The 13617-nt window shown below is 36.8% G+C and overlaps 1 protein-coding gene across 4 annotated transcripts in view; it reads left to right on the forward strand.

Moving 5' to 3' along the window:
• The window catches only part of PPP3CA (protein phosphatase 3 catalytic subunit alpha), a 325335-nt gene that overhangs the window by 137147 nt on the left and 174571 nt on the right, over positions 1-13617 (forward strand). The window contains exon 1 of one of the 4 annotated variants that reach the window (XM_019829166.3): positions 7029-7182. The exons of the other annotated variants lie outside the window; for them this stretch is intronic. The gene's annotated coding sequence lies outside the window, so the exon portion shown is untranslated. Of the gene's footprint in view, positions 1-7028; positions 7183-13617 lie in introns of those variants that run through there. 4 annotated transcript variants of the gene reach the window in all.

Consider the following 13617-nt stretch of genomic DNA (forward strand, 5'->3'; position numbering starts at 1 on the left):
GCTATGTTCCTGTCACTGATGTTGGACTTGTTTTTGTATGTGGTTTTTCAAAAAGTGGGCTGTTTGAAATAATTTCTCATGCATTCATTTTTTTTTAGCAAAATGAGCATAAGGTTTAGAGTCCTGAAGAACTGTTGTCGGGTTTTTGTTTTGTTTTTGTTTTTGTTTTGCATCTGTGAAGGGATGCCGAGTAGACTGCCTTTTAATTCTCAAAATACGATTTCTCTTTAAAGCAGCCTTTTAAGTGATATGACCTAGAACATACCAGATCTGACAAAATTAGAAATCTTTTATTACGTTGATATACGATGTTATTTTTCTGAGCATGTTAATATGAGCAGACTTGTTTAGTTCTATTAGACATAGCAACTACAGAGGCAGCTGTGTATTTCATATAATTCCATGTGAGACCTTTATAAGAGGCACTATGGTATGACTTTTTTTATTGTCCTTGTATAACCTTTCTATCACAGCACTTCATGTTTCACAGAATATACAGTTGGAATTAGTGCTTTCTACCACTTAGCAACTAATGGAAAATACATACGCAACTTATGGAATCTATGGAAACAAGTCATTTCATAGGAAGAATTTGGAAGTCTTTCTTTTATCAAATTATTATATAAATGAGTTTTACTTAGAATCTTTGAACTCTATTTGACGTCATTTTTGATAATAAAAATTTTCTGTTCCTTGGAATTTCTGATACAAGACTGGTGTGGAGTGATTTGGAACAAGATACTTGGACTTTCTAATGGTGTTATTCAAATAGGACAGTCTGTTTCAATGAAATCATAGGAGGAGTTTAAGGAAAAAGGGGCCATTTGGGTTTAGGCAACATTTTATAATGCAAACCTCAAGGTAAAGCTGTAAGTTTACCAAACTTACTGAATTAGCTAGCTTATGGGCTGTAATTTACTCTGAATGGATAGTTTAACCTTTGAATGTGTGTGAGTGTGTATGTGTTACTGATAACGTACATGAGTGTCACTAAATCACAGACACTATCCTCATGTGAATGGGACAATTGGAGAGGTAAAATAACTAGTGTTTCATTTGCACGTAATAGGAAGAATAATTACACACACACACACACACACACACACACACACACACACACACACACTATCATTCCATAATGGCAGTTGCATCCAAACAAGTATATTTTTCCTTGAGCATTAGAAAAACTAGATCTTTTTTTTTTACTTAAAAATTTTTTTTAACATTTATTCATTTTTGAAAGAGACAGAATGCAAGTAGGGAAGGGGGAGAGAGAGAGGGAGACACAGAATCCAAAGCAGGCTCCAGGCTCTGAGCTGTCAGCACAGAGCCTGACATGGGGCTTGAACCCACGAACCACCGCCCACCCAACAAACCATGAGATCATGACCTGAGCCAAAGTTGGACGTTCAACCAACTGAGCCACCCAGGTGCCTCAAAGCTAGATAATCTTATTAAAACCTATTAATCGCCGTCTGAGAAAGCATCAGTAACTTTGTTAAATAAAATTTAGTGTCAATACTATCTATATAAGAGATTATATTTGAGTTTGATTACTAAAAAGGGGATGAAAATAGAAATAGAAATGTTTCTAGTGAAAACTAATAGATTAATTTTCCCTTTCTCATTGGACTATTATTTTAGCAAAGAAAGGAAACAAAACAAAAAGGAAAAATCACAAAACATGCTGTGAAGTAATTGTGAGAAACAAAGCATTGGGTATATATAGTATTATTTGAAAAATGTGTTCCTTGAACTTGTCTCAAAGAATTTGAAGATTTAAGTCTGCTGTAAAAATTAGCATGCTAAATAATCTGATTTCCTTTGTGATGAAAGTATTCATATGTATTTGTAATCTTAACTATATAAGTGGCAGTGAAACATGTTTTCTTCCTAAGTGTGATCATCTGTTTTATATTTAATTGGAGAAAATTTCTTCCAGTTTTCTGATTATAATGATAACATGGCATGCAAGAAACCAGAGCATGTTCATCAAACCTCATGATTATAAGTACTTAACTTCATGGAAAATGATCATTATGGATCATGTTCAATAACATTCATTTGGCTACATATCATGTAATGTTAGTTCCATTCTTGATGCTGTAAAGTTATGGATTTGTATATCTTGTTCTTTTTTTAATTTAAATGTCTATTTATTTTTGACAGCGAGAGAGCACGTGAGCAGGGGAGGGAAAGAGAGAGAGGGAAACCCAGAATCTGAAGCAGGCTCTAGGCTCCGAGCTGTCAGCACAGAGCCCAGAGCTGGGCTCAAACCCACGAACCGTGAGATCAAGACCCGAGCCAAAGTCAGAAGCTTAACCGACTGAGCCACCCAGGCGCCCCTTGTCTATCTTGTTAATGAGGGAAATTTGGAAATCTGATTTTGAGTTTGAATTCTCTCATTTCATTTTGCAACTGAAAACAGTACATTTAGAAATCGATATGCATTGTTATGTGAAATACAATTTGTTAACTGGCCTTTCTCAAGATGACAGTTCTGAAGACCTCCATGTGTGTTGAATACTCATTTCATTCAAGGTGTTGACTACTTTTAAGATTGCTTTAATTGAAAGAAAATTTAGCTTCTAGGAATAAAAGTTTTATTGTTCGCTGTGGAAGATTCAGAATATTATGATTTAAGTTCTCTTTTGAAATAACTTACAAATGGCATTTCCTGATAGGCTTGTCTACCCAAAGCTAGATGAGAGGCTAGATGTTTAACTTGATAAGATTTTATTATCACATCTAATCATTTTTAAGAAGAGGTTAATTCTCTTCTGTCTTTGCCTCCATGCTAGTATTACTCTTAAGATGTGATTTGAAAGCTGTCTGTAAAAAATGATATACTAGAATTCTACTTTTAATTGTATTTCTATTTATCTGCAGTATTCACAATACTACAGAATACTTTTTAAGGGGAGAAAAGGCTTTATTAAAATGTTATGCATATTTGTTTATTGTTGGTTGCCTCTTTTATAAGTAGAAGAATCTGCATATAAAATATCGATGATGTCATTAAGGAAGGATGAGTTGTAAATGTCACAGATATATCTAATGACCATCATTGAGGCAAAAATATTAGTTTTCTAATGGAAATAATATCAACAATATTCTATGTATTTCTTTAAGTACCAACTTTACATTAGATTTTAAATATCTTACTGTGATTTTATGTATTTCTGCACTTTTCTATTAAGAGCTGGCTTGTCACCACCGTGTGCAAGGATATTTGTCACTAAATCAGCTATCTTTGAAATTTTTTTGTGGCATTTTCCCTAATTTATTTTCTCATTTTTGTTACATGAGCCCGTATTATTAATAGATGTGCAAATTTTATATTATATATTGTATAATTTACATTTAAATTCCAAATTTGAATATCATACTTTCCAGATGTATTGATAAAATAGGAAAATTTGAGCACAAGATGATAAAATTGGAGCATATCAGACTTTGGCTGTGAATCTGAGAACCCCAGTCTTACACTTCCATCATTCCCCATTCTTGTGCTCTGCAGACAAGTAGAATTTTAACATTGATTCACAACACCTCGCTCGGTATCTGATACATAACACTTAACAAACGGCACTTAACCATAGCTTTTTAAATAAATGAATAAACTCAGGTCTTTAGCAGATGTTCTCCAAAGGACCATGTGTTTATTTTTGATATGAAGGAGCATGTGGATATCCAGTCAAAACTATGGAGGGTAAATAGTGGTAGAGAACATTCTTCATTGGTTGGTGATTGCTTATGTCTGGTTTGGAGCTTTGTGTTTTTTTTTTTTTTTTTTTAAGATCTGTAGTTATGCTCATTTCAGCCCTCAAAACCTGTCACTTTTCCCTGCACATCCATTTACTCCATTAGTTCTGGTTCCTTTTCCCAGAGAGCAATTTGTTTTAGAGTTTATCCCCATTGCTGAAATATTCTTATTATTTGTGTTCCTATCTTATCTGGATGTTGGATGAACTGGATTTTCCAATTGTTCCACACGATTTTTTCCTTTGTTTTCTCTAAATGAATTGTTTCTGGAAAGGAATCTGAACTGTGGGTAATTATTATTCAGCCTTGCTAGTGTTTGTGAAAGCAAAAGTTGACCTTATACAGTGAGAAGCTATGGGAAAACTTGGGTGTAGCAAAAATTGTTTTTAAAAGTGAGAGCAAAATATTCAACAGTGAAAGTGGGAGAGGATGCCGTATTTTTTCCACATTTTAACTTAACAAAAAAGGCGGGAGTCATTCAATCAAGCAGTGCAGTTTTTAAGGAATTTTTCTTAGAGTAGTTGATGATACTCTTCCTCCTCCTCCTTTTTTTTTTCTTTCCCCATTCCCTTTTCCCCTTAAAACTCTTCATTACAATTTTTTTCTCCTTTTCTTTCCCTCCTTCTCTTTCCACCAATTAAAAGTCTTCTTTTTGAGGGCTTTTCTGAAATATAAGGGGTTCATCCTCAAGCTCCAGAAAGTGGAGAGGACTACATAGAACCACTGAAATTTTTTTCTTGTCCCACCTTGAAAGGACAAACAAATCCTTTATTAAAACACAGATCTCAGGGCACCTGGGTGGCTCTGTCGGTTAAGCATCCGACTTTGGCTCGGGTCATGATCTCCCTCCCAGTTCATGGGTTTGAGCCCCGCATAGGGGTCTGTGCTGACAGTTCAGAGCCTGGAGCCTGCTTCGGATTCTGTGTCTCCTCTCTCTCTCTCTGCCCCTCCGCTCTTTTCTGTCTCTCTGTCTCTCAAAAATAAACAAAAACTTAAAAAATAAATAAATAAAACGTAGATCTCTTTAGCCTCACTCAGGGACTCTGGCTGGCCTGGACCCACTCCCGTAGGAAGTGGAAAACGTGCAAGGTTTGACACATCCAATGGGGACAGAATTTTGGCCTTCAGTTTCTGACTCCTTCGGACAATTTTGTACAGTATTCACACTGTACAGTGGAAAGCACAGACCCGCCTTCTGCTGATTTCTGTTTTTGATAGTGTTCCTTCCAAAACTGTAGCTCTGGGGAATGTTCTTGGGATTTGTTGAATAGGTACAATGATTCTGTATCAGAGACGAATACTCAAAACTACTATGTGGCTTTTCAAAATGGAAAGGGATCTGGAGCCTACTGGTATTATTTCTTCACTTTACAAACAAGGAAACAGCAATTGAAAGTGAAGTTAGGTAACCAGTAAGTGGCTGAGCTCTGCCTAAATTTGTCTGCTAACTTGAGGACTTACTGGCATGTTTAAGTATGTAGTACCATACTGTTTCACTCACTCAGCGTATAGACAAAGTTAGATTTGATAGTCTAAAAAGGGATTATGTTTCTGTAAGTTATTCAGCATTCCAATTTTACCTAATAAATTAAGTAGCTTAACATGATATCATGTGAAAATTTTAAACCAGATTTACCTCGCTGTGCATCCAAACTCTGCCACTTAATATTAGTGTGAACTTGGACAGTGTGTTTAACCTCTTTTTCTTAATCTGTGAAATGAGGGCAGTAAACACTTATTTTATACGGTTATGGGAAAGCCAGGTCTCAAATCCAAATAGTCAAACCTCTTGACACCAGGGAAAAGTGCTCTATGCCTGAATCAAACCCATACAGAATGTCTAGCCTCGGTTTACCCACTAGTGTAGCTCATTTCTGCAACAAATTTTAAAAGCATATCTAAGACTTTTACTTTTGTATGTTTTGGAACATTTCTATTTTCCCTGGTCATTGAAGGTGTACCATTGGTATTCGAATAACAGTTTAGGGAAGGGATTTTTCAGTAGTTTCTCTTTCAAAGTGGTTTTGATATAATTCACCATAGATGCATGTGTTGATTTTGTTTAATCCTAAGTAGGCTGTTAAAATCAACAGAACATTTTTGTAGCAAGTGGAAAGCTCTAGAACGCAGTTTTGAAGGACTCACTTTTGGGAATGCATGGCCCCAATCTGGTGATCAGCTGGGGAAATATAATTCATAGCACCATGACTCACAACAGTAAAGTGAATTTAGGATTTAAAAAAAGTATAATTGACTTATTTGTTATCACTACTAATTCCTTAATTTCAGACAGTGCCATTCATTCTGCAAATGAGGGAAAAATACTTCATATAATTGAAGTTCATTTGGGAACCATATTACTATTTTCCCTCACATGGTGCAATGGCTAGTGTTTCCAAATGGGAAATCATACATAAAACCATTTAATTTATTGATAGTGAAGCATCTTTGTTTCGGATTCATTTGCAGGTCAGCCAAAAGTTGCCTCAAAAAGCACCTTCATTCTTAGATTGTTCTACCAGATATTCATTGTTGATACAAAAGTTCAAGACTTAGGTACTTTTTTCTTTTAATTAAGCCTGATAGTCATTTAATAAAAGATTCTCTAAATGCGGTGATAATGCAGTCTGTTACATACTGAGTATGTCTTATATTTCTCTGCTACTTAAATTCTGTTTTTATTGAGCTTTGGTAGTACAACTTTAATCTTAAACTGATCATGTTATATTTCTAAATCTTTGCTAAACGGCAAACATTTTTTATACTATATAGTTAAGTATATTGCACATTTTAAATGGCTTAGCAGGGTCTTAGAATAAATTCAGTATGTCAGCAGGACAAGGTTTGCTCTAGAGCAAATTCTATTAGCTTTATTAAATTAGGGATTTTAAAAATGCCTAAATGAAAACAACTGAAGGTTAGTTTTGTTGAGTTAAAAGGGACATTTGGATTAGAACGGTGAACGGGTCCTTGTTTCTGAAACACATAAGTGAGCCTTCTTTCCCTTTCGCTGTTGTTTACCTTTCTTTACCACAGGGAAGGAAGTGCTTGCGCTGCAACAAATTAAGAAGAAATTATATTTTGCTTAATAGGTAACTGGGTGGTTAATAGTTAATTAGGCACAAGAGAAAATTGAGAAAACTTTTTGTTCCTTTCGTAATATTAGAAATGAGGAATTTGGGAGAAATCAATACAACAGGCATTAATGAAAGCATTCGGTGTTTTGGTGATAACCCTCTTTATTGACATACAAGTATTCTTTAGGAAGAGAAATCTACTTGTAGTCCCCTATATTTTGTTTAATATCTCTTGGTTAGATGAACAGTTTTTTTTTCTTTAATTTTACAGTAATTTGCATTGATTTTTAAAACTTTTCAAGATAATTTTCTCTTGGCATCAAGGCACGTATTCCATTTGGTAAGTGAAATATTATATTTTACATTATTATTTACATTATTAATTACAAATGTTATCATTGTAAATTATCAACAAGGTAAATATTACATTGGGTAAAGTGACATTCCCTCAGTGCAACCTTGAGTCAGTACAAAATCTAAAGAAAGAACATGAGAATTTTCTTAGGTATGCCGTTACATAATTACACCGTCAGAATGAAAACACTTGATTATTGCTATTAGAGTGAATAGTTGTGTTCTCTAACGTTTTTCTCTTGCATTTCACCTAAGGGGTTCTATTAATTTAAATGAAAATAAAGAAAATGACTAGGAGGAGAATTGCTATGGCTAATTACACTCATGTGCCTAATCAGTGTGCGGGTGGTTTGGATTTCTGTGCAGTTCAGAGTTTATCAAAATAAGACTTCCAGAGCCCAATTTGGCCCTTTGCATTTGATCACTGATTATTTCAGTGAGCTCTCCCAGGGGATTTTGCTGGCTAGTTACATCAGTGATTCCCCAGAGCACATTGGCTTGATAAAGGGTGCTGTTACACATTATTTTGCTGTGGGAGGAATCACATTCTTGAGTTTTAAATTTGGTTTATCTAATAGGTAGAAATAGAACTTCTTCCATAGAGCCATTGATCAATACTGAAAACCTAAGTGTATCTTAAGGGATGGGGGGTCCTCTCTAAATGAAGGTCTGTAATGATTCTTGCTCTCTTTCTTGGGAAGACACAACTCAGGGAGCTACTGTTATTTTTATGCTTTTTCTGCTGTTTTAACAAGTCTCATAGTAATAATCGTAAGCACTTACTGAGCACTTTAGCACATGTCAGGCATTCTTCAAGTTTTTACGTGGCATGTAGTGTGTTGTTCAATCCTCGCAAGAGCCTTGTGTGATAGGTGATATTATTATCTGCATTTTGCAGATGAGGAAAACTCAGGCACAGAGAGATTGGATAAATCACCTGAAGACGGAGACCAACAGGTAGCAGAAAAAGGATGTGAACCCAATAGGTGGTGGGGGTCCGGAGCCCTGGGGACAAGCACAGTTGCATTGCCCAAACTTCTTTCCTATAAGCCCCTAATATAAGAAGGGACATAATTTATTTTGAGAACAAAAATTCATTGTAATTAATCTGAGTAAACACTTAAATGATCGATAGTCTTTGTTACCTCTGACTAGCATGTTGAAAGGTTGGCTTGGCCCCAGATCACAGATGCAGAATGCTGTGTTTCAACGCGAAGGAGGGCAGGGAAGGTGCCTGCAGCTGTGATATTCCTATCAACATCCACAATCAGAGATATTCTTTCCTGTGGTTGGAAGTCTTTGGTTTCCTTCTTCCTTAATTAGCTTTTTAAAAGAGTCATAGCAACTGCCTTTGACAACCTGCAATGTGCAGGCATTTGCAGGTTAATGTGGTGAGGTTTAGTGGAAAGGACACGGGATTTAGAGTCAAGACTCTAGGAATACATCTTGGCCCCACGCACTACCTGTGTTATATTCACCATGCCACGTAAGCACATTTTTCTTGTTCTCTTCATCTATAAAGTGATGAATCTTATGATGCCTATCACAAAGGGCTCTTATAAAGATTGAATGAAATCATGTATACGAAAGTGTTCAACTATGTATGTATAGATTTTGTTTTAATGTTTAATACTTTTTTTAAGTTGAAAATCTTATATTCATAAAATAGTTCTTTGTTCCAAATAATATTTCTGCCTAATGGAGCAGTCACACACAGATAGCTAGAGTGGTTTTCAGTTCAGATAAAATGTAAGGCACTTATTCGTTATTGATTTGAAAGCGACTAATGGCATTTGGTATCTTTAAATCATATTTGACTTGGGGCGCCTGGGTGGCTCAGTCGGTTAAGCGTCCGACTTCAGCTCAGGTCACGATCTCGCGGTCCGTGAGTTCGAGCCCCGCATAGGGCTCTGGGCTGATGGCTCAGAGCCTGGAGCCTGCTTCCGATTCTGTGTCTCCCTCCATCTCTGCCCCTCCCCCATTCATGCTCTGTCTCTCTCTGTCTCAAAAATAAAAAACTTAAAAAAAAATCATATTTGACTTAAATCAATATTATAGAGCTGTATTCGTGTATCATCAAGTAAACAACCTGTGCTTTATAGACTAAAAGATGTTAACTTTTATTGCATGGTGGTACACTGTTCAGTATGATGGATATATGAATAAGTAGAAATCGGAAATAAGCAAGCCTTCCACTAGGCGGGGTTTTTTTTTTGTTTTGTTTTTTTGTTTTTTTGTTTGGAATTTGATAGACAAATGTTCCTTCAGCTTAAACAAACTCACATGTTTATGATTTTGATTATAATTTCTGGCCAGCTTTACTGATATTGAATATTCATGTTTGCATGAACTTAGTAACTTACTTTGTTAAAATAGAGTTGGTTATTTATTTACAGTAGGCTTTCACAAAATACAGTATGTCTGGTAGACTGAATTTTATAGGAAAAAAACTTGGGAAATGATTGATTTCCCTCCTGGGTACTCATAAGATACAATAACATATTCAAATCTTTATGAAGACTTGCCATAAATGAGCCCATTTAAATATGTTTTACATAGAGGTGCCTGTGTGGCTAGGTTGGTTAAACTTCTGACTCTTGGTTTCAGCTCAGGTCATGAACCCGGGGCTCCTGAGTTCGAGCCCTCTGCTTGAGATTTGTTCTCTCTCTATCTCTGCTCCTCCCCTGCTTGGGTTTATTCCCTCTCTCTCAAAATAAATAAAATAAACATTTAAAAACTATGTGTTTTACACAAATGTTCTGGAACATTTTCTCTCCCAGAAAATGGTGTTTTTTTTTTTTTTTAAATAATGTATCTGTTAGCCCAGTGCTATTATTGGGAAAATGTTGCTGCACACATAAAACCTGATGGTCTTGGAAGGCTCAGTGGTCTCCAGGCTTTCATATTCATTGCTTCTCTGACCTTTCCACTAAGGTCACAATATACTACTAGTAAGAATTTCATATATGCCCATGATGATGGATACAGTTCTTAATTAGACAACTATCTTGGGGCTATATTTCATGTCATTTGGCAAGATAAGTTCCTTCCCGGTAGCCCATATGGTACAAACATTTATATGCTAATACTTGGGGGTTTTTGAGGCACGAATAAGCCAAATGTAAAGAAGAGTTTTCACGCGCTGAAACGAAATGCTGGTATGCGGAGCGAAAGCAATGCCGTGGGAATTCAGGGAAGCACAACAGGAACAAGTAATATATTTTTATTCTTAGCAAATTCAAGTATTGAGCTAAGCACTTTTACAAGTATGTTCTCTTTTAATCCCTTTAACAGCCTCTTGAGGTAAATATCCCCATTTCACAGGTGAGGAAACTGTGGTTTCTCAAGGATTTCCTCGCCAGAATGTGAGGATAAGTGAGGAGGGACTTCAGAACTCAGAACCACTATGCTTTGTGGCCTAGAGAGCTCAGATTCTGCTCTGTATTGCTGGTGACAGGCAATGGCAGGTAGACTAGGCAGGCTCTTTAAGGAACAGATGTTGGGGAGGCACGCTTTAAACAAAATCACAGACTAGCCTGAGAGGTAGCCAGCAGTCATTGATGGGATACCTTTTGGCTTTGGGTGGCACCTGAGCTCGATGTTCATGTGTGGGAAAACTTCAGAGGCTCCTCTGGCCTTTGAGTCAATCCATCAGAAACCAAATTGCAACAAAGACCTCGTACTTTTTACAAGTGAAAAACTGAAACCGTTATTCCTTGGGCTGTTCCGGTCTCTTTCAAGACTGGGAACGATTAAGTAAGAAGACAGCCAAGCCAAATGAGAAGTTTGTTCAAGGAACAGACTGTGCATTTGGGATAAATATTATTGCATTCAGAGAATTAGGTGGGTCAAGAAATCACTGAACCAATGTATTTTGAATGCTTGCTATGGCCATCACTCTGGGTAAGGGAGAGGAGACTCATAAGGAAAGAGCCTTAGCAGGGAATTCAGAGAACTCCGTGTGTACTTCAGGCTTTTCCATTAATTACTTTTGGATCACTGGATGAGTTTCTCCTTATCTACAGAGAGAAAGTCACAAGGATTAAAAGCACAGCTCTTAGAGCCAGGGGGCCTGCTTTAAGCCCAGGCTTCCCCTACTTACTTGCTGCTATGTGACCTTGATAAACTTATTGAATTTCTTTGTGCCTGTGTTCTTGTATATGAAAAATAGAATAATAGTACCTGCATCATGGGATTGTTATGAAGACTGAATGAGTTAACACATATCCGGTATTTAGAACGGTGTCTGGGATATAGTAAGTGGTATATAAGTGATTATTTCATTGTTATTTTTATTGTTATTGTCATCACTGCTACTCGTAGTCTCCTTGAGCCTCAGTTTCTTCAACTAGAAAATTAAAGAGTGAGATTAAATGATATTTAAGAACGTAATTTCATATTTGTACACATTTATTAAACAACATAAAACCCTTCTAGGGCTCCTGGGTGGCTCAATCTGTTAAGCCTGACTTGGCTTAGGTCATGATCTTGCAGTTCATGAGTTGGAGCCCAACATAGGGCTCTTGGCTGCCAGCCCACTTAGGATCCTCTGTCTCCCTCTCTCTGCCCCTCCCCTGCTTGTTTTCTCTTGTGCTCTCTCTCTCAAGAATAAGTAAACATTAAAAAAACCCTTCTACTAATCTGTGGGTGTCTTTTGAGAGCAAAAGTATGAAAATTAGTATAGGCAGCAAGTGTTTTGTGATTTGAGGGCAAAGAGATAGAGAAAACTTTGTATTTTGGTGATCAAAGGACATTTTATTAAGTAATTGCTACTCAAGGACTGGTGATTCAGATGGAAAGCAGGCTTTGGGTCTTTTCAGAAGTTGTGACATTTATTTGAATCAGGATGATAAGGAGGTTGCGCATTTAAGGAGCTGAGCAAGGCAATTTGTTAATCATAAGGAATACTTAATGAAGAATTTGCTATGCTAATAATGTTCCCAGCATTTTACACACATTAGTTTGTTTAATCCTCTATTTCCAAATCTGGAAACTATAGTGTAGAGAAGTTAAGCAACTTGCCCCGGATCATACAATTTGGTGACGTTGGGGTGTAAACCCAGGCACTTTGGCTTCTGAGTTTGTGCTTTTAGACCCTTTGCCTTACTATTTCTGAAAGGCTTGAGGAAAGGTATGAAATTATATGGAATACTTGGGGTATTGAGTAATTGGGTATGGCCAGACCATAATGCTTGGGGATTAGATGGATTAGGGGAGATGGATTGGGAGAAATCATCTGACCCTCACTTTAATAATCTAGATGAGCGGGGCGCCTGGGTGGCGCAGTCGGTTGAGCGTCCGACTTCAGCCAGGTCACGATCTCGCGGTCCGGGAGTTCGAGCCCCGCGTCAGGCTCTGGGCTGATGGCTCAGAGCCTGGAGCCTGTTTCCAATTCTGTGTCTCCCTCTCTCTCTGCCCCTCCCCCGTTCATGCTCTGTCTCCCTCTGTCCCAAAAATAAATAAACGTTGAAAAAAAAATAAAAAAAAATAATCTAGATGAGCATGTAATTGAGCAACTAGACTAGAATGGGTATCATAGTCATGATGAGGAAGCTGTGATGCAGGGAGTCTTAGCCCTTTTGGCTCAAAGATCCTCTTGAAAGTCTGCAAAACTGTGGACTTTCTCCCCAGAAATTTGTGCAACACATTAGCATCACCACAGAATTTCTACAGTGTCACAAAACTTTTAATTTATTTGATGCTTTATACAGCTTGGTGTTTCTCCCATCTAATACTTGTGTATTTCGCAAAAGTCTGCCGGTTTTCTTTCTTTGTTTGCTTTGTGTTCTGTATTTTCTTTCAGTAATCATATTTTTAAAATATTTTCCTTTTCGTTAGATACCTGTTCTTTGGTTATTAACTTTTATAAAATACAACTTAGGTGAGCTCCTGATGACTTAATCAACTTTGTGTCCCCACTCTATGAATGTATATAAATAAATAATTGCAGTGAAATTTCCTGTAATTGTTTTCCTTTGTTGTTGCAGTACCAAATGGTGGTAGACTTGTGGCAAATAGTCTCTACCAGGATCCACATTGTTCTGTGCTTATTCATGAACAGTTTGTTATTTGAATAGTTGTATCTGGGATGGGGAAATTATTTGCATTTAAAAAAGAGAGGTAAATCCTATTTCCAATGCAAATGAAATAGACTCTTATGGAGAAACAGATCCAAGAGTCTGTCCTTGTTTCTGGGACACACTTTATTGTCCCTTAAGAATGGAAACCCTTTGGGTAATTAGAGTCTAGAGGTAAGGGAGTTCAGAAAAGATTGGTGACGGATTATCATTTGTTTTGTTTATCATTTGGTGTGAATAATAATTGGGTCCCCCTTGGCTAGGTGGGGAGTAAGCAATGCCAATACCTATGGGAAATTGTTCTAGTAAAATTCACATGCTATTTAGGATTTGGCTTTTTTTTT

This window comes from Felis catus, chromosome B1, assembly GCF_018350175.1.
Source record: "Felis catus isolate Fca126 chromosome B1, F.catus_Fca126_mat1.0, whole genome shotgun sequence".
NCBI classification, from domain to species: Eukaryota; Metazoa; Chordata; class Mammalia; order Carnivora; family Felidae; genus Felis; species Felis catus.